Source organism: Lolium perenne, chromosome 5, assembly GCF_019359855.2.
Source record: "Lolium perenne isolate Kyuss_39 chromosome 5, Kyuss_2.0, whole genome shotgun sequence".
In the NCBI taxonomy this organism is placed as follows: domain Eukaryota; kingdom Viridiplantae; phylum Streptophyta; class Magnoliopsida; order Poales; family Poaceae; genus Lolium; species Lolium perenne.
Genome location: NC_067248.2, coordinates 11,620,642 through 11,643,096, shown reverse-complemented (window position 1 = coordinate 11,643,096; position 22,455 = coordinate 11,620,642). Strand labels below are relative to the sequence as shown.

The window sequence follows — 22,455 nt, the reverse complement described above, 5'->3', positions numbered from 1 at the left end:
CTGTAAGTAGTACTATATATAGCTATGTCCGTGAAACTTTATATATGATATTTACTTTCAATACGATGCTTGATTATTAGTTTGATCGAACTATTTTTTCGTAAAGTGTATGAGGCAGGAACAAGGGAATAACTTATGTGGATACTACGTCTGCACCTTCATGCGTGACATGTCCTGTCCCAAGGGTGGGGATGCCCAAATACACCACACTCGTGTACGATAACAAATTTTCACAATTAATCTTAATTAGTACCATCTATTGTATTGAGTTCCATTCATGTATTGATCTCCTTTTTTAAATATAGATGACACGCCTGCGGGACACTCTCATAACAGCGGATCAAATAAAAGCAATTCAAGAGGAAATCGCGGGATTCTTTATTACCGAGGTCCTTACCCCAGGTGGAGAGCACTATCGGAAGATCGTGACGGCGGAGGATATTCGTTCAGGACATGTTGTATTGTAAATATGCATGCATTACGTGTACTGTGTTGACAATGTCGTGTACTGTTGACGATGTCTATATATATTCATGACGATTTTTTGTGGTTTCTTGAATGATATATATATGCATTGCTGAAACTCTGCCGCGGCAGAGAAACGCCCTGTTTCTCTACCGCGGCAGAGAAACGCTGGTACAGCCCAAATCTGTGCCGCGGCAGAGAAATAGCAATTCTCTGCCGCGGCAGAGAAACATAGGCCCGGTTCGTACCACGAACCGGGACCAAAGCCCTTCTACCGCGAGCTCCCTGGCCGCACCACGTGTCGAGGCCTTTAGGCCCGGTTTATCTTTGAACCGGGACTAAAGGGTACCCCCTTTAGTCCCGCCTAGTTGGTCCCGGTTCGGGAACCGGGTCTAAAGGCCCAAATGGACCGGGCCTATTGCCCCGTTTTCCACTAGTGGACTCGCGCCTTTGACCGCGATGCAAACATCGCTGCGAGGGCAGCCCACACTTCGGCTGATGTTTTGAAGCCGATGACGTGGGCGAGGACGTCGGGCTCGAGCGACGTCAGGAGGTGGCCGAGGACTTGTTGATCTGCATCAAACCAATCTGCGTACTCGGGGTTAGGGACCTCCTTGCTTACCGTCTTTTCACCGACGGTTTCTTCCACGACCATGGTCATGGCCGGAGCTTTCTTGGTGCCATCGCAGTAGCCGAACACCTTTCGGCCGCGAAGGATCGGCACCTGTACTGCTTGCTAGAGCAGGTAATTCTCCCGGGAAAGCCTCACCGTGGCCTGGGTGCCGAGTGGAGACACAGCCGCCATGGGTGCGGCGGCGGAGGAGCTGGCGGTATTCATCTCGGATGTTATAGGAAGATGTAGAAGGAGATGCAATGCTCGATGTATTGATCGGATGCATATGGCGGTACATATATAGGCCACGTCCTCGACTATACAAGGAAGGAGGCGGGCCCAAAAGTAAATACAAGGATATGTATCGCTATACAATAACTACAAAGGATACACATCCGGATATACAAGATATGTATCTCAACACCCCCCCGCAGTCGAAGCGCCGCCTGGTCGAACGCATAGACTAGACCGGAACTCCTCAAAAGATGCCGTGGGGAGACCCTTGGTCATGATATCCGCAAATTGTTGGGAGGTGGGCACATGAAGTACTTGAATGTGTCCAAGGGCCACCTGTTCCCAAACAAAGTGGATGTCCAGCTCAATATGCTTGGTGCGGCGATGGTGAACCGGGTTGGCGGAGAGGTAGACGGCGGAGACATTGTCGCAGTAGACCACGGTGGCTTTGGCTACGTGACATGAGAGCTCAACGAGGAGTTGTCGCAGCCAGGAGACCTCGGCAACCGCGTTAGCAACAGCCCGGTACTCTGCTTCGGCGCTGGAGCGAGATACCGTGGGCTGTCGCTTAGACGACCAGGAGATGAGCGAGGGGCCGAAGTAGACGCAGTAGCCAGACGTGGAGCGACGCGTGTCGGGGCAGCCTGCCCAATCGGCGTCCGAGTAGGCGCCGATGTCCGTGGCGGTGGAGGCGTGGAGAGAGAGACCGAAGTCCATGGTACCACGAATGTAGCGGAGGATCCGCTTGACCGCAGCCCAATGAGGATCCCGCGGAGCGTGCATGTGAAGGCACACCTGCTGAACAGCATACTGCAGCTCGGGGCGAGTCAAGGTGAGGTACTGTAGGGCACCGACGATGGAGCGGTAAGATGATGCGTCCGTGGCCAAGGAACCGTCTGTGGCGGAGAGCTTGGACTTCGTGTCGACAGGCGTGGCCGCGGGTTTGCAATTAATCATACCGGCGCGGTCCAGGAGCTCATGGGCGTATTTGCGCTGATGAAGGAAGAAGCCGTCGGTGCGACGTACGACCTCGATGCCGAGGAAGTAGTGCAGAGGCCCCAAGTCCTTGAGGGCGAACTCAGCGCGAAGACGGTCGATGAGCTGGCGCAGTAGGTCCGTGGAGCTAGCCGTTAAGATGATGTCGTCGACGTAGAGCAGCAGGTACGCGGTGGTGGCGCCATTGTTGTACACGAACAGCGATGCATCAGAGCGGGTGGAGCGGAAGCCGAGTTGGTGAAGAAACGCTGCGATGCGCTGGTACCAGGCGCGTGGGGCCTGCTTGAGCCCGTATAACGAGCGTGAGAGCAGGCACACGTGGTCGGGGTGGGCGCTGTCGACGAACCCAGTGGGCTGCTGGCAGAAGACCTGCTCCTCGAGATGGCCGTGAAGAAAGGCGTTGGAGACGTCCATCTGATGCACGGGCCATGCGCGGGAGACCGCGAGCTGAAGAACGGTGCGGATCGTCCCGGGCTTGACGACCGGGGCGAAGGTGTCGGTGAAGTCGACGCCGGCGCGCTGGCGAAAGCCGCGAACCACCCACCGCGCCTTGTGGCGGTCGAGGGTACCGTCCGGATGGAACTTGTGCTTGAAGACCCACTTCCCGGTGATGATGTTGGCGTGAGGGGGACGGGGAACAAGCGTCCATGTCTGGTTCCGCTGCAGGGCGTCGAACTCATCATGCATGGCCGCAAACCACTGCGGGTCGCAGAGAGCGGCCCGGGCAGAGGCGGGCAGGGGCGACGGTAGGACTGGTGAAGGCGCGGAAGTCGACGCGGTGCAGACGTACTCGTCCAAGGGGTACCGCGTACTCGGGACGCGAATCCCCACGCGGGCGCGCGTGAGGGGGCCCATCGCCGGTGCTGGAGGAGGCGGAGGCGGGGCTGGAGGCGAGGCATCGCCCGAGCTGGAGCTCGAGGGCGACGCGGTCGAGGACGCAGCGGTGCCCGAGGATGACACGGCGGTGCCCGAGGCAGTGCTCGAGGGCGACGCGGGCCGTGTCTGGGGCGAGGCGGTGGCGCCTGAGGCGGGGCTCGAGGGCGCCGTGTGTGAGCCCGAGGCAGGGCTCGAGGGCGTCACGGGAGGCGTCGCAGCTGTAGTAGAGGGAGCGCGCGGGGGCGCTACCGTAGGGACCTCCACCAAGGTAGGGCCGCGACGCCGCGGACTGTCAGTCGCGGGAAGAGAAGTCCGCACCTGTTCTTGTGCAAAGGGAAAACAGTGGTCATCAAAGTAAACGTGCCGAGACGTGATGACGCGGTGAGAGACCGGATCATAGCAACGATAGCCTTTGGTGTTAGCCGGGTAACCGAGAAATACACATGGAATGGAGCGAGGTGCGAGTTTATGAGGGGTGATGGCAGCGGTACTAGGGAAACAGCGACAACCGAAAATGCGGAGACCGTCGTATGAGGGAGGTGAGCCAAACAGGAGGTTATGTGGTGTGTAATTCCAGCGAGGGCGACACGGGCGTAGGTTGACTAGGAGGGTGGCGGTGGAGAGGGCGTCCGGCCAGAACTGGGGGGGCATGTGAGCGTGGAACAAGAGGGTACGGACACAGTCATTAAGGGTGCGTAGGACGCGCTCGGCGCGGCCGTTCTGCTGGGAGGTGTATGGGCAAGTTAGGCGGAATATGGTGCCGTGGGTGGAGAGGAGGGTGCGGATGGTGGTGTTGTCGAACTCCTTGCCGTTGTCAGTTTGGAGGGCGAGGATGGGGCGACCGAACTGCGTAGACACATAAGAATAGAAGACGGTGAGTGTCGAGGCGACGTCAGATTTCTTACGAAGAGGAAAAGTCCAGACAAAGTGAGAAAAATCATCGAGAATAACTAGATAATAAAGAAAACCAGAATGACTCGGTATAGGGGACGTCCATACATCACTATGAAGTAATTGAAAAGGAAAAGATGCAACTGTGGATGAAGTACTAAAAGGAAGCTGAACATGTTTGCCTAGTCGGTAGGCATCACATGAGTGAGCCGCCAGTTTATTACATGAAAAAGAAAAGCCTCTCATTATTTGGCGGAGCGAGGTGGAGCTGGGATGGCCAAGACGAGCGTGCCAAAGGTCGACGCCGGCAGAGAGCGCCCGAGGTGCAGCGTGAGTGGAGGGAGACGGCTGAACGGGGTACAGGTCGCCGGGACTCTCACAGCGGTGCAAAACCATCCGGGTACGGGCGTCCTTTACAGAAAAACCAAACTCGTCAAATTCCACAGTTACAGAGTTATCACGAGAAAGAGTTTTGACGGAAACTAAATTCTGAACAAGATGTGGTGAAACTAAGACATTATTAATAGACAATGGTGTAGAATTAGAAGGAAAAGGAGTGGAGCCAATATGAGAGATGGGAAGACCAGCACCGTTACCGACGATGATGCGAGAGGAAGTGGATGTCAGAGATGAAGTGGAAAGGTTACCCGGGTGAGCAGCCATGTGTGCGGAGGCTCCGGTGTCCATGAACCAATCGCCACCGCCAGAGTAAGCGCCCGGCGAGGGGGCGTGCTGAAGGGCGGTGTACAGCGCGCGGTCCCAGTGGGTCGTCGGGGCCTGCGGCATCATGCCGCCGTAGGCGGGAGCGTAGGGCAGGCCGGCGGGAGCCTGCGGTGGCGCGGCGATGAAGGCCTGGTGCGTCTGCGGACGGGGGCCGACGGTGCCGGGGACGGGTGGGCGCGGAACGGGCATGGTGGAGGCGTGCACGACCCCCGTCCAGGGGTTGTGTCCGCCCGCCCACGGCGGAGTGGGGTGTGAGTACCCGGGGCGCGGACCGACGATGCCGGGGCCACCGTTGTTGCCACCGCCGCGGCCACCACCACGGCCACGACGACGGCCATGGCCACCGCCCCCTCCTCCTTGGTGTTGTTGCGGCTGAGGCGCAGGGTGTGGAGGGGCGGGGGTGGGCGCCGGTGGAGCTCCTCCGCCATGAGGAAGGACGCTGTTGCCGCTGGCCCATAGGGCGGTGTGAACCGCCCGGGTGCGCACACCCTTCAGCCGGCGTTCCTCCAGCCGGAGGTAGTCGACCGCCCGCTCGAACGTAGGGTTGGTCATGAGGGTGAGGTTGGAGGCGGCGTTGCCGAGGTCCTCGTTGAGGCCGGCGGTGAGGGTGGAGAGGAGGAGCTCGTCGCCTATCCGGAACCCAAGGTCCTGGAGCTCGTCGGAGATGGCCTTGAGGCGCAGGCAGTAGGCGTCCAAGGTTTGATCGCCCTGGGGTGTGCCGAAGAATTCCTGCTGCAAAAAGACAACACGTTGGAGCTTGTTATTGGTGAAGAGGCCGTTGATCTTTCCCCACACCGTGCGGGCATCATCGCCTTCCCGAACGACGGTCTTGAAGATGTCCGGCGAGACGGTGAGGAAGAGCCAGCGGATGATGGTGGCGTCGATGGCCAGCCAGTCGGAGTCGCGGGCGAGGAGGTCGGCGGTGCCGTCGATGTGATCGCGCAGGTTGTACTCGCGGAAGAGGAGGTAGAAGTACGTCTTCCAGGCGAGGTAGTTGGCGGCGGTGGTGGACAGCTTGACGGGGACATGATCGGTGATGGCGACGGCGCGGAGTTGGCCGGGGTCGGGGAGGGGGGGCGGCGCACGGGGAAGAGGGGCGGCGCGCGGGTAGGGTTTAGGATCTAGGAGGTGTCTGATACCATGTAGAAGGAGATGCAATGCTCGATGTATTAATCGGATGCATATGGCGGTACATATATAGGCCACGTCCTCGACTATACAAGGAAGGAGGCGGACCCAAAAGTAAATACAATGATATGTATCGCTATACAATAACTACAAAAGATACACATCCGGATATACAAGATATGTATCTCAACAGAAGAGATGGCTCTGATACCATATAAGCCGTACTAGGTAAATTAGGAATTGGCTCATGCACACAATGCGGTGCTGGCCTCCTCTATTTATATCACAGAAGGATTACAGTACAAGGCAAATCTGATCCTATAATTACGGTGATCAGATTTGATTCAGTTTGCCACATACAAAAGGATCCTAATTGATTACAGGAGGTACATACGGAGTATATCTTAACACTTCATAAGTGTATGCACGTATTTGTGGTAGTCTGCATTTGTACCGTGTTTTCGTAAAAAAATAGGTAATTCTTTCCTTAAAATTTGCACGAGTATGTATCCGGATAATATATTTTTCTGAAACTCTAGGATACCATTTGAGATTGTTTGAAAATCAGGTCCACTAGAGCCGTGTTTTCCACAGCATCGCGAGGCGCGAGCACCAGGAGAAAAGAGAAGAGAAAGTGATGACGTGATGGCAGCTCCGGTGGCTTCCCTACCCTCATTCCCGCCGCGGAGCCACGCGTTCCCCTTCGGCCGGAGCGTGCCGGGCGCACGGCGGCAGCGAGGGGGATGCGGGGAGGATACTGGATCCGCTCGCCACGCCCTTCCATATCCTCGGCCTCGACGCCTCGGCCGCCTGCTCCGCCGCGCAGCTCAAGGCTGCCTCCGGCGCCCGGGTAGTGCATCGCTCCCTTGTCCTGCAACATGTTACAGCACATTTTAATGGTGCCTCTGCGGTGTTTGCAAGCCACAACAAATCACCGTCTCTGCAAAAAAAATAAAATGTTTTCTTAAATCCTAGAACTGAATATTTGCTATACTGTTTTATACAGACAATGTACTGTTGAACTCAACTCTAGGCATTGTATATTTGGAAAACCCCCAGGCAACGCATCACTTGATATGTCGTGCTCCATCACCCCAGCTTTATTCTCCAGTGAGTTAAGACTGCGAGTTCTTGTTACAGGTAAAGGAATTCCATCCTGATGTTTGCAAGGACACAGAGAATGCAGATTTAGTAATGAGACGAGTACTCGAGGCCTAGGCCTATGAGGTAACTGTGCTCAGATGCTCGTAAGATGCCTGCATTCCATGGAAGTTAATTTGACTGCTGCCATAACAATTACATTTATAGTAATAATCAAATTGAACCAACCGAGCTAATTTGGTCTTAAGGCTCCCTGAAAATGCCACTTCTGAATTTGGTGGTGTGCACTGTTTGTTTATAATCCTTAGTTTGTGTTCTTGCAATTCAAATGTTCCTATACATGTTTATATATGGCTCTGATGTACTTTGTAAACAATGCCACATAGTACGTATTATATTTTTCTAAAAAAAGATTTTATCCTCGAAAGAACTCAATGATGTAGAGGAGGGGCATATAGGTACAAACAAAACAAGAATATATGGAGAGGTGCATGTATTCAGATCTTTTCGTTCCATTATTTTAAACCTTCTGCATCTGAAATCAAAGTCATGTTGAATCATGTTGCTAGCAAATAACTGCATTATCCTTTTTGGTAATTATTGCTCTTTACAAACCGCAATTAGTTACGCTGCTCATTTGACACAGATATTATCCGGTAACCAAGGAATGATGGTCGAAAGGTAGCAAATACTTCCATCTGCTTGTACTTCACATAAGAGTGAATTACTGTTTGGACCAGTTATTGTGCACCAGTTGCAGTTTGCGCCATGTATATTCAAATCATGCTTACATCATTCACCAATCACCCTAAGTGGAAAACTGGCTTCTTCAGTAAGGATTTATGGGGGTCAGTAAGCGCAAGCTGAGAAGTGCTCCCAATTGAATTTGTGAGGGCCAGTAAGCAGGTGATGCCAGCGTTATCCCAGCCAATAGGCTTGTGTCACCGCCATCAAAGAATTCAGTAAACCAATGTAGAGATTGTTGTTGCCTGATCATGCTTGTTGACCTTAGTGGCATTTGACATGTGAGGCCGGCTAACTAGAGTCAGGGGCGGAGACGGGGGCGAGCAGGGGTCAGAGACCCCCCCCAACCGATCGCCCCCCTCAATGAAATACCACAGGTCCAGTTCTATGTATGTGTACGTATATGCGCTAATGGTCGTAGATAAGCAGCTAATCAGATGCGGTGAGCAACCTAAACAAACAAAAAAGTACTAGTTAAGCCCAAACTTACGAAACTATGCACGCAAGGAAGCCCAGCAAACAACCGGAACAGCCCATCTACCTAAGTATCTATGTACCATCGATCCTGGATGGACGCCCGGTCGTTGCCTCGTGATCTAGTGTCTCCTCTCGCCACTTGATCAGATCGATCTATCTCGCTAACTCTGTCTACCAGGACGCCTGCCGGCGGCGGCAAGTGCATCGACCTTGGATTTGATTAGCAGCTTGTCCATGCAGCCGAGGACGGGCAAACGCGGTGGCTGCTGCTGATCTTCGTCGCTCGCTTGCCGTAAGCCCAACAGGTCACAAGTCGAGCTACGTCCGTACGGTATTGGTAATCTGATCTCATTCCCATTTTGCTTCAGTTTTGCTATTCGTTAGTTCAAGAAGTAGAAAGAACATGTTTTCTTACAAAAAATTGACTCGGTACCAACATGCCGTAGTGCTGAATATTTCAATCGAATCATTGGTGAATGGTGATATATACTAGGGCTATAATTGAAGTTTTGAAAAAATAGGCGAAAGTATATCAGTTCAACTAACAATTTTAATGTTTGAGATCATTTATATTCATATAATGTATTTTTATTGCCCTATTGCCAAACATGTGTCAATAACATTTTTTTATGGTCAAGTGTCAATAACTTGATATGCTATTTTGGTTTATACTTGATGTCTTGACATACTATACTACATATGTAATCATCATTACTCGCCCCCCCTATGCCCAAATCCTGGCTCCGCCCCTGACTAGAGTAGCCAGTATTCATTTGAACCAATCCCATCTGGTCGAAAGTGAAAAATTATACTTGCCCACTGGTGTTAAGTCATGATTTCAACATTTTTTTTTTGAATAACAACAGGAGAACTGTTATATTCATCGCAGTAGAGGAGAAGGTCAAGATGACCGGTCGACCCAGTTTATAAGGAAAACCGGGCCCAAAAACCGTACAAATCGACCCTGTTTGAGGAAAAAAGGGCCAAAAACCGCACAAACAACAGGGCCTCGTCGCCCACACGACACATCCGTGCCTGGAGCCGCCGCTCCAGCTTCCCCTTCTCAGTCATGAGCCGCAACGCCGCACGGACTACACAAGACGACCATTGGCAGACCACGAACATCGCGCCAAAAGATCCGGGGCCGCCGCCCCGACGTGCCAGCCAGACCGACCTTCCGATCGCGTTGACCGAGCCGACGGACTCGCTACCCACGTAGCACAAGCACGCCACCCTTGCCTTGCCAGACCACAACCACACCCCATATGTCTGTAGCTGCAAGGCCATTCGAGGCCGCCACCTGGACGCACCATCCACCGTCCGGAGCCGCTGCCCCGACGTCCACCATCTTCGGCCGCAAGGCAACCATGCCTAGTTGACGCAAACCTGCCACACCACAAGTGTCGAGGCCTCCAAAGGCGGCGCCTTCAAGAAGGTAGCGGCAAAGATGTCGCCGTCGCCCGCTCCCGGGGAGCTGAGGTTTTCACCCGGAGAACACCTGACACCCGCGACGACAAGAGATGTAGCTCACGAAGACGCCTTCAAGAAGGAGAACGGCACCCACGGGTACCGCCGTCATCGGCACCTACTCAGAATAGGTGCAAGGCTTTCGCCTGGCATGCCATCTCCGCCATCGAGTCCCGCTTGGAGCTCGGGTAGAAGGAGCAGCCAACAGGGCATGGGACCTTGCCGCCGACCACCAGACGCCCACACCCAACGCAGCAGCCAAAAATAGCACCTCACTCCGCATCCAACAACTGCCGGAGCACCAGATCGGGACGGGAGCCGTCAAAGATCCAGGCCCCAGCCGCCGCGCCGTCGAGGAACTGCGCCATGAGCCCGCAGATGCCCAGATCGGCCCAGCCCACAGCGACCCCGACGCCTGGCCGCCAGCGCGTTTGCGCGTCTACGTGCAGGACCAGAGCGCGCACAACCACCGCTGGCCGCATCGGCCGCATCCGCCGCATCCCCAGGCCGCTCCCCCGGCGCCCGATCTGATGCCGCCCGCCCGCCAAGACGCTCGCTTGAGCGCCACCGGCCTCAACCGCACCAGCGCTCGCTTGAGCGCGGCCGTCCATGGCGCAGCAGCGGAAGCTCCACGCCGTCCTGCACCAAAGCTAGGCGCCAGCCCTCGCCTCCGGTCGACGAAGATGCCCCGCGCAGCCTGCCTCTGGAGCTAGGAAGGGAGATCCCGCCGCCGCCCATGCCGCATGGGCTTTGCCCGGCGACGCTTGCCGGCGGCGGCGGGGGAGGAGGGTTGAGGCGGAGCTGCTCCCGACGGCTAGGGTTAGCGCCCAGGTCGCCCGCGGGGAGCGACCGAAGCGCAGCTCAAGTGTGGCTCTTTCTTTCTGAGCAATGTCCTGATTTCAACATACATGGTGCAACTGTAACTGGTGATACAATGCTTAGTCCAAGCTGCAATGTGCTCTTTAACATATAATTCAATGCTGATTGGAATATGCCTTTTTATGTATCGTACTATTGAAGATAAGCATGTAACATTTGGTTCCGTCCATATGAACTTCAGTGCTACAAGTCATATCAGCTGTTCGCCTGTTTGTCTTGGCAATCTTGAGTTTGTTAGTGCACAGTGAATAAAAGTCCAGCGATGGATCCTGGGAATATTATATATGAAAACTATCTTTGTAGTGAAATTCTGAAACATGTATATGTAAAATGATGATTGGTCAAAATAAGAGTAGGATAATGATACAGTTGTAATAGGATGGCCTGATAATTGTTTTTGAGAAAAGGAAAGGGACAACACACAGGTTAGGTGCTTTGTAGATGGCACAGAATGAAAGGCTGATTACCAAAGTCATGGTTTGCACTAGATATGTCCCCATCAATGTTCCTACATTATACTATGCACGTTTGTTGTATGTTCTGGAAAATTGCTGTGTCCATTACTGTACAATGTAAAAAATGTGTGGGTTAGTATATGTTGATGAGGTTTAAGGTACATCGATCACTAAATCAACTCAATATGATCTGGCTGTGTTTTGTGGACTTAGCTGGCAGCTCATCTCTTAATCCTAGCTCCAAAGTCCAAAAGAAATGAGACCTTTACATTCTCTCTACAGGCTAAAATTTTAGTATCCATCATTAGGCCTAGAATTCTGGAATTTATTTTGGAATTCTATAGGTGGGCTGTTTGGTTGCCACAGAATTGGACCGTCATTTCATTTAGGAAATCCAGCAAAATGACACCATGGGTAAACATAATTCCAAGCTGAGACATGTCATTTGTGTTTCCCTATGGAAGCCATTTACAAATTCAATATTGAATTCTGCTGTCATTTGCAATTCCAGTGGCAACCAAACACGTGTCCTTTTCTAGAATTACAACGTAAATGAAATGAATACATGTATTCATTTCAAAATGCTACAAACGAAATGAAAGCCTAGCTTCCAAACGACTTCTAAGAAACATTGGTTTCTTCAGTTATGCCCAAGTTGGAAAATCCAACTTATGTATGTATTGCAATGCTGTGCAGGAACAATATTGACCCATTTGATGAACCTGAGTGCGAAGCTTACTGACATATTTGTCAATGAACTTCTATGCATTGGCACTGGTACTTGTCGCATCCATATTGTTTCTCAGTCTGTACCCAAATTTGTTCTATACTGCAGTTGGCTTGAAGGATGAAATTAGGTGCTAATTAAATACTAAGTGCTTCTATTGGCATGGAGAAACTAAATATTTACTGAATCACATTTATTCTCCTATTACTCTTAACTTCAAATGATTGATATCATGGTTTTTGGACCCGATTTTTCTTATAAAGGTCACTCACTTCTATCTAATCGGATGGCGGATGCAGCCACTTTTACCTCAAAACAAAGGATTAAAAATGAGACATTATCTATTGTCAAAAAAAAAAGAGACATTATCTAATCTTGAACTATGGATAGTAACTGCAATGCGATGCAACGTTACGTTCTGGGAGATTCATATGTCATGCTAGCAGAATTGTAGACACGAATATGGACAATATGACTTACATAAACAATTAACCTTCACACCTGATACGTTGATTTGTCAGCGAACAAAATTGAATGTTGAATTCTCCCATGACAATACGAGGTATCCATCCTCTCAATACTATGATCAGGTATGATCCGCAAATCAAATCAATGGCAAAAGCATTGTGCTGCAATAGATGACCAGAGATAAGATCTGTATGAAGACAATTAAATTGACAACTAACACAAATTAAGTAAAAGACTCAGACCAAAGCATGCAAACATTGTCTTGCGGGCAGATGCAGAACTGAAACAGGCAGACTTGGAAGCTTATCAATATTAGTATAGTAATGATATGTACTATTTGATACAAGGGGCACTTCGTTAATAGATGTAAGAAATGTATTCAGGACAGAAAGTACAAAGCACACATGTAGAAACCATATCTTTCCTTAATCTAATTGGCTAGCTATTGCTTGCTGCTCTGAGAAATGAAATGACTCTCTATCTGAAAATAAAATATATGCAACTAAATATTTCAGTATAACAAACTAATCTTCTGGCAAAAAAACAAATAATAGCACAGAAGTTTGTCCCTGCAAAAATAGCAAGCAATCATAATACATGACACAAGTATTTCGAAAATAATAGCAACTTTTGTAGTTCCAGGTTACACTGTTTTAGAATATGCTTTGATTACAGGGATCAAGATAAATAAACAGTGAGTTTGGATTAAAGATAGACACTAATACAGAATTACACAAGAAGAATAAAAACCAGTGAAGAAGAAAAAATTGCATGCATAAGATTGTCGTACCTACTTTGGGTCTTAGAGCATCTCCAGTCGCGTCCCCCAAACCGTCCCCCAAAACGCGCCGGATTGAGCGTTTGGGGGACGTGTTTCGTTCGTGCCGCGTTTGGGGGACGTTGCTCCCCAGTCGCGTCCCCCAAACAAAATTTCAGAAATTTTAAACTTAAACGAGATTCGATTAGATTCGTCCAAACTTACATAGATTCGAACGAAATTTGACTAAATTTAAACTAAACCTAATCTAGAAGTACTTGCGGTGGCCGGAGGCGTCGTAGTTGGCCTTGAAGTACGTCGCCCACCAGTCGTCGTTGTTGTTGGCCGCCCATGTCGGATCCGCCCGCTCCTCGGCGGTGAATTGAGCCCGCCGGGCCTTGATGCCGTCCCTCCATTGGTCCGTGCCCGGCTTCGGCGGCGGTGGGACGCCAATGCCGTCCACGGCCATCTTCCAACCGCCGCTGCTTGGCAGCCGTATGTCCGGCGGGACTGGATATCGGGCGTGGTACAACGCCCACGCCTCCACCACGGTTAGGCTGCCGCGGCCGAAGCCGTTCGCCGCGACGATCTTGCGGGAGGACGAGGTCGACATTTTTGTAGCGGCGAGGAGAAAATCTGGGGTGGGGGGGAGGCGGCGGCGACAAGAAGGTTTGGGAGCGGTGAGAGATTGGGACGAACTGCACGGCGTCTTAATGTACAGCGGCGGCAGCGGGTGGTTGCATGCAATAACGCCGGCGCGGACGGCCACGCGGCCATGCACGACGAGACGCGTCCCTGCGTTGCCTCCGGGGACGCCATTAACGTCGCTTGACCAAAGGTAGGCGACGGGGTTTTAGCCTTCTGAGCCGCTGACGTGTCGGGCCCGCGTCGCTTCGCCTCGCTTTTCGTTGTGTCTGGCGTGCCCGGTGCGTCCCTTGTGGAACGGGCTCGGGGCGCCGGACACCGTATCGGGGCGCCGGACAAAATTCGGTTTTGGGGGACGTGGCTGGAACCGTTTTTTGGTCCGGCGCGCCCCTAATTGCTTTAGGGGGCGCGACTGGAGATGCTCTTATATGCAGTTACGCACCTTTCAACTGCTGACCTGACATTGCCTATGCTAGTCTCACTCCTGGAAGCATGCTTACATATACGGCCTGGTATCATGGTATGCAAGTTAAAGTGGAGAATCGTCTCCATGAGATCCTTGATTGAGTGAAAGCATGATAAAAATGCACTTCTTACCATTGATGTTCCTAGATCATGTATGCATTTTAAAACGAGGAGTGATCCATCTCCGTGAGACCCTGAACGGAGTGACATATTACAACAAAGATCGAGCCAGCTGCTCATCAGAAGCACGCAGGCACAGCAACTACCTGAGACTCGGCCGGCACGAGTGGACAGACCCATGGAGACAATTTTGTCGACAGATTTGTCATAAACCATACGCGCACGATGCCATCGAGCATATAGCCGCGGTCCACAGAAACGTAGCCGGAGGTCCACGTAAAATGACACTGACAAGGTATCAACTTGTCAATGCCTATGGATTGTAGGCTAGGGTTTAGTTGGAAGTAGAGGGCAAGTAGATCTCGAGGGTTTCAGCCGAAAAGTACTCGACGATTATGAGAACTAGGGTTTGTAACAATGATTCGATGATCTCTTCGTCCCTCGACTCCCCCTTTATATAGGAGGCGGAGCCGAGGGTTTCGTTTTGTACAAGTTACAGAGTCCGGGACGGTTTCTAACTCATCCCGCCAGATTACAAATTACACTTCCTATTACAACTCTAACTTTCCTTAATATATCTTGGGCTCCCGAATCTTCTTATACTTCGGGTATTGGGCCTTCAGTAAACCCCGGGTACTATCTTCGGCAGGCCCATTTGGGATGCCTATGTCAGTAGCCCCCGAGATTTTGCTTGAATCGTAGAGTCAGGGAAAATCTCCACTGTTTATTTTTATTCGAGAGCTTTAACTTTTTTATATTTCTTCACATAAAATTCTATATTGTACAGGGATAATGGTAGTTGGGGCTAGTTCATCTGACGGATCAGGTACTAGTTAACTGCTCTAGTGGCAATCCGCAAAAACCTACTTCAAGATCACGTCCCTGGACATGATCTCGGGATACTGGTGTAAACTTCGACAGGTGCCGCTTAAGGTCTTACCATTCTGTCGAGTCCCAGTCAAATTTATCGAGTACCTAACGCGTCCGTTAGGATTTTTCTTCGTATCTGTTGATACGGATAAAAGTAGCAGAGCGCAGTCTTTGGCGATGCCACGCCCAGCAGAACGGATCTGGGGTCTTACCTTCGCAAATTTGCGGCATTCAGAAATTGATCGCAATTTTGGCGTTCTGAGAATATATTGTCGAGTGCTTTTCCGGCTGTTGGAATGGCACATTTTATCGAGTCAAATATGACTTATATTGCTCTCCCGATGGGAGTATATGTAGAGTTAATTATAACTCGAAATATACTCTCTTGCTTTTCTATCTTTTCTTTTTTAATTTCATCGGGCACGCGAACAGCGTTCCCGATGGGAGTAGCCCCCGAGGCTACAGCCAAGAACTTGTGCTTGGTTGTAGGCTCAACATTTTAGTCCACCTTGTCGCTATATTGTCATTATTTCCCAATATGATCTTCTTTTCATCTCTCGGGTGCGCGAACAGCGCTCCCGATGGGAGTAGCCCCCGAGGCTACAGCCAAGGACTTGTGCTTGGTTGTAGGCTCCCGCAATTTCTATACTGCCATACTCGAAATTTTACTTTTGTCGAAGTAGCCCCCGAGCATTTGGGCAAAAACTTGTATTTGATCAAAGGCTCCCGAAGTATTTAATAACTTCTCCTGTCGCCAATCTTCTTTTATTTTTCTTGTCGGCATGCTTCCCTTAATCAAATTTACTTCATCTCTGTTAATAGTCGTGATTTTTCTGCCTTGTGGGTCCATTGTTTCCACCACGTTGACACGTCGTGCAAGTGGGGGACACACGTCCTCCGCTTTTCCTGGCGCACGTACGGTAACGCCTATTATATTCCATCTCAGTAAAAATACCTTTTTACCCTTTTATCTACAAGATCTTTTTTCATCACACGATTTCTTCATCCAACGGTGCATTGCTTCGCCCGATTCTTATATAAACCTTTCTTCAACCTCCGTTCACTCCTTCGCTTGCGCCGCACATCTGTTCCTCTTTGCAAAAACTTCCCCTGCGCCCAACTCTCTTTGATCGTCCGCACTCACGAACGTTGCTTTTCCAGTGCCGTTGATGCCACCGCGCACGCGACTCACTCGCCACAGCACTCCAGAGTCCAAGATGGCCGCTGAAGATCTTGAGTGGGAGAGATCTAAAATCTCCAACCAAGACGTCAACACGCTGAAGAGGCTTGGCCTGATGAAGAAAGAGGACGCCATCCGCTTTCCCAGCGAAGAAAGCTACCCAAACCCTCCAATGGAGTACCGGGTTAGTTTCGTTGATCACCTCATCCGCGGCCTTTCTGCCCCAATTCACAATTTCCTCCGCGGCCTTCTTTTTGTTTACGGGATTCAGCTGCACCAGTTGACCCCCAATTCCATCCTCCACATTTCCATTTTTATCACGCTGTGCGAATGCTTCCTTGGAATCCCTCCTAACTGGGCTCTGTGGAAACGCATTTTCTGCCTCCGCCGCAATGGCTCCCACAACGCCACCTATAACATAGGCGGCGTTGTTATCTGTGTCCGAACTGACGTTGATTACTTCGACGTCAAATTTCCTGATTCTGTCCAAGGATGGCGCAAAAGGTGGCTCTACCTTCACGAAGAAAGTGCCAATTCTGTGGAACACAACATAGTCCCTTTCGACGGAAGTGCCAAAATTCAACGCCGCCGCTCCTGGGATGCTGAAGCTTCCGAAGAAGAGAAAAAGGCGACAGAAGCACTTATGTCTCGTATTCATCAGCTTCAAAATACTCGAGGCAAAGAACTGTCTGGTGTTCAAATCACTGCCTACTTCCTTAGGATTAGAGTGCAGCCTCTTCAGGCTCGCAAAAATCCCCTTTGGACGTATTCTGGTGAAAACGACGCCAATAGACTCTCCAGTGATCTTTCTGCAAAGGACTTGGAGAAGCTGATTCGAAGAATTTCCCGTTTGAACAAGAAGGATCCTATTCCCTCCTCTTGTCGCGTGGAACCATACAGCTCCGCCAATCCTCTCCCCGAGGTATTTTGTCTTCTCGAGTTTCTGTCTTGTTCCGAACTTTCCCTACATCTCATTGTATTGATATCTCTCTAATTTTTCTTTTGTCGCTATTTTCTTGCAGAACCATCCTACTATGGCTTCCCTTCCTCCTCTTCCTGAGGATGGAGAAGTCGAAGAACAGGCTATCGTTGCCAAAGACAACCAAGGTTCTTCTATTCCTGAAAGTGAAGTCGCAGGTTCTCACAAATCTGCGGCTTCCCATGAAAAAGATGTTGAATCTGAAGCCAGCGAGTCGACGCAATCCCTTCCTCCTGCTGTTTCCCCAAGGAACAAAAGGAAAAGGAATGATGCCGAGGATTCTGGCACTTCTAAGGCTGAAAAAGTTGTTCCTTCTCATCCGAAGGCAGCTTATGATCCTTATATTGAATCCCTCGTCAGCTCGTAAGGCATCTTTTATTTCTCCCTATTTCTATACTCGAAATGTTTATCTTGTCTTGCTTTTTATGCTGCCGATTTTTGATCAACAGTGATGACGAGGAAGAAGTACCAACTGTTGACGTGGCTCCTCGAACAAGCACGTCACATACTGTACTTGCCTCAGACACGCTAGTTGAAGGAGAAGAAACCTCGCCTCCTCAACGAAACGTCGTCACCACAACTCCGCCAGCAAGCCCCCTTGCTCCTTCACCAAAAAGGACAAGGATTGAAACAATTCTTGAACCTGCCCCTCAATTGGGCAGCTCTTCGACCCTGCTCTTGGATGATGTAAGTTTATCGATATCTGTATTTCCTCTATTTTGCTTTTTCACGCCTTCACTCTTTTTCATGCCGATGTTTCTCTTGCTGTGTTCTTCTTTGACAGCCCATGATCAAAGATCTTATCCGCATCGGATCCCAATTTATTGGGTACCGTGAGTATGCTAGCAGAACTGAAGGTAACAACTTTTATACTTGCCATTTTTTTCTGACTTTTTGCTCCTGTTGTTTGTCGCGATTTTTGATCTTTCTTCCCCCCTTTTTTTTTATATCTCGACAGAGAAACTTGCAGAGGCCAACAAACGTGCCGACGCACTTGCTCAAAAACTGGAGCAAAGTGAGGCGGCTCGCAAGAAAGCCGAACTTGTTGCTAGCGAAGCTAAAGCCGAGGCTGATGAAGCCAAAGCAAAAGCTGCTAGTGTCGAGGAACTGCAGAAAAAACTTGAGGATGTTGAATCTGCTTTAACCGAGCATATAGCTGCACAAGCTGCTCGTGAACAAGGGATCCTCAAGCGCCTGAAATCACAAAGTCGACGCACTCACAGTAATACCATTGATCCCTTCTATTTTTATGAGAACCGCTGTTTCTTGTTGTTGACCAATGTTTTGTTTCCTGTGGCAGACCAAACAAACCAAGATTTTGATCTGGAGAATCCCGTCAATGACCCTCTCCTTGATGCACTTTCTTATCTGGAGCTTCATGGGTCCGAAATTCGTGAAGGCGTGGCAAATGCTAATGCAGGATTGTCGGCGCTGTTCCCCTACTTCTTCCCGAAGAAAGAGGAGCCCCCGACTTTCCTTACCCTTGCCAAGAGCTTCAATTCATCAGAAGACCTTGGACTGAAGATGCGTCAAGAAAACATGAAGATTGCTGTCGAAAGCACTGTTGCCCTGGTTGCTGACAGCCAACAGACTGTTGATTGGATGAAAGTTGGCGACACCGATCAAATAGAGCAATCGAGATGGAGGTCGCTGATTAAGGCAGCCAAGCCCAACACGAAGAAAATCTTGGCATATCTCGGGATCAAACCAGCTTCGACTCCTAGCTCATCAAGGCCGAAGGTCTAGTTGCATGCCTCTTTGTTTTTCTTTCTCTGTTTCTTTTGCTCTTGTCGCCAAAGTAGTTATTTGGCGACACGTACTTCATTAGCTCCACTGTAAGACCTTTGTAATTATTCCGAAAGATTAATGAAAACTCTATCTTTGCTTGTTGTTTGATGTTGTCTTGTTTTGTTAAATTTCAGTTGGTATTTGATAACTATACTCCATCTTTCGCTCCTTCCAATGTTTCGCCTTCTTCTTCTCACTCAAGGAGACCTCTTGCTGATGCTGCACCTGTCGAAGATTCCTTGCCGCGAGAATTGGATGAACTTCGGCAGCAACTTCAGTATGCGAAGAAGCAAACACTTGTGATGATGGAAAAATCTCGTAAGTCGTCTGAAGCCGAAAAAATTGCACTTCAGCAAGCTCGCGAGGCCGTGGCTGCTAAGGAAATCGCTGCTTCCGAGGCTGAAAAGGCGACTACTCGAGAAAATTTCATGCTCGAGTTAATGAATGAAGCCAGTGCGGATATGTCGGGTATGCTTGTTTCATCCTCCGATATCTTTCGTCTTCATGCTACGTCTCTTAAAGTTTTCTGCTCCGTTGTTTTAATAGGTTCCTTTACTGATGCTGCTGCCGAAGAAGAGAGGGTAAATACTAGGACGAACCTCCTTGTTAACCTTTCCCTTGACCATGGTTCTCTGTTTTGGGCTACCCCAGAGAGGACCCGCCAGATTGTCAGATTTCAGGATCGCACCTCTCAAACTCGCGACTTCCTTGACTTCTGTACCAAGACCCTGTCTATGGTTTATAACTCCATGTTTCCTCGGAACGTTCAACCAAAAACTCTTCCCGAGTTAATGGAGAAATTCAAGGATGCCCACAGGATCCATGATTTTGTCAGAGCCCAACTGATAGCCGGGCGCCGCATTTGCTCTTATCATGCTTCAGATCTGCCACTCAAATCTTGACCTGACCCAAGTTGTTGCGAAAGTTCATGAGAAGGTAAAGCGCCGAAGAGTTGGTGTCGACCGAATTAACACGAAGGTTTCGCCTATAGCCGAAGAAATGATTGAAGACCTTCTTCGGATGGATGCCGACTTTTTTGCAGATGGTCATTATGCTGATTTTCTTGGCGCTGCTCCTGAAGAAAACAGAATTACCCTTGATGACATATTGAATCATGATTAATTATTTTCCTTTGGTAGATAACTCTTTTTTGTGACCCATGATTGTGATTATATTGTGAAACAATCATCATATTTCTATATTTGTCTAGCCCCCGAGTGTTTCGGTGGCTATTTACTGTATTTGTATATTGCGAGGTTTTGAACCAAAGCATTTATTTAATATGTATTTATAGTGAATATCAGCCCCCGAGCTTCTTTATTGAGTACTATTTTGTATTTTTATTGACTCACGAGGTATTTTAATACCAAGGCAAGGCTTTTCTTTTTCGAGGAACTATATTGAAATTGCCGGGTCGTAGACTTTGAGCATGTCGATAAAGAAAAGTTATATTGACACTATCTTTATTATATTGCAGCACCGCGAGCCCGCCTCATTAAAAACCTTTCCCGGCCCCACTCGGTGCCCCAAAAAAGGAAAAGAGTGCGTCTGAAAACTCGCGGGCGTTTCAGTACATTGAAGTTTTACAAGGACTATATTTCGACTCTAGGCGTAGAACCGCCTGAGTTGCGCCACGTTCCAGGGGTTTTGCTCCTCCACCCCTGTCTTCTTGTCCTTTATCCTGTATGCTCCTCCTCCGATTACTTCCGTGACAATGTAGGGGCCTAGCCATGGTGACTCAAGTTTTTCATGACTTTTTTGCGTGAGCCGAAGAACTAGGTCTCCCACCTGAAAGGATCTTGGCCGCAAACGTCGACTGTGGTAATTCTTCAAGTCCTGTTGGTATTTGGTTACCCGAGACAGTACTTCATCTCTAGCTTCATCAAGTGCATCGACGTCATCTTCTAGCGCTTTTCTCGACACCTCTTCATCATATTCTACGACTCGTGGAGAGTCATGCTCTATCTCGATTGGTAATACTGCTTCTGCTCCATGAACCAAGAAGAACGGAGTTTCCTGTGTTGCTGTGTTTGGTGTTGTTCGTATGCTCCATAATACACTGGGCAGCTCCTCTGGCCATGTGTGTCGAGCTTTCTCTAGTGGCGCTAATAAGCGTTTCTTAATGCCACTGCAGATGATTCCATTAGCTTTCTCGACTTGGCCGTTGGTCTGCGGGTGCGCAACTGACGCAAAGTGTAATTTGATACCCACTTCTTCGCAATAATCTTTAAACTCGTGGGATGTGAAGTTACTGCCATTGTCTGTGACAATGCTGTGGGGCACTCCAAATCTGAAGACCAGGCCTTTTATGAATTTTACTGCAGATGCTCCGTCCGGTGAATTTATCGGCTTCGCTTCTATCCACTTTGTAAATTTGTCGTGACTACTAGCATGTACTCCTTTCCTCCCGGCCAGGATTTGTGTAACTTGCCCACCATATCAAGTCCCCATTGGGCGAAGGGCCACGACAATGGTATTGGTGTTAATTCCCGTCGCTGGAGAGTGAGGTTTTGCGGCAAACCTTTGACACGCGTCACAAGTTCTTACTATTTCCTTGGCGTCCTCGATTGCTGTCAACCAGTAGAATCCTGCCCGAAAAACCTTGGCTGCAATAGCTCGACTACTTGCGTGGTGGCCACATATTCCTTCGTGTACATCCTTCCGAATTATTCTTCCTTCTTCGGGTGTGACACACCTTTGCAGGACGCCTGAAATACTTCGCTTGTACAATTCTCCTTTGATCACCGTGAAAGCTTTGGAGCGTCGAATTACTCGCCTTGCCTCAACTGGATCATCGGGTATTTCTTTCCTGAGGATGTACGATATGTACGTCTGCATCCATGGTATCTGTATCACCATGACCAGGTCCTGATCTTCTTCTTCCTCTTGCTCTTCCTTGGTAGCCCCCGAGGGTTTCTTCTCCTTCTTTTTTGATTTTATCGATTTTGTAGATCTCTCTGTTATCTCTTCCCAAAATACACCTGGCGGAACTGCAAGGCATTGCGACCCGATGTTTGCAAGAACGTCGGCTTCGTCGTTGCTCAATCTGCTAATATGATTTACTTCGCATCCATCAAACAACTTTTCGAGCTCGTTATACACTTCCTTGTATGCCATCATGCTATCATTGACTGCGTCACATTGGTTCATGACTTGCTGAGCCACCAATTGTGAGTCGCCAAAGATTTTTAATCGAGTTGCACCGCAAGCTTTCGCCGTCTTCATCCCGTGTATGAGAGCTTCATATTCTGCTTCATTGTTAGATGCGTTAAGGAACGTCATCCGAAGGATGTACTTCAACTTGTCGCCTTCAGGTGATATGAGTACTACTCCTGCGCCAGCTCCTTCTAGTCTTTTGGACCCATCAAAGTTCATGGTCCAGGTTCTCGACAAGTCTGGAGGTCCTG

General features: G+C 49.6%; 1 pseudogene; it reads left to right on the top strand.

Moving 5' to 3' along the window:
* Positions 1 to 6,348: 6,348 nt before the first annotated feature.
* LOC127303244 (uncharacterized) lies at positions 6,349 to 11,960 on the top strand (annotated as a pseudogene).
* Positions 11,961 to 22,455: the final 10,495 nt, after the last annotated feature.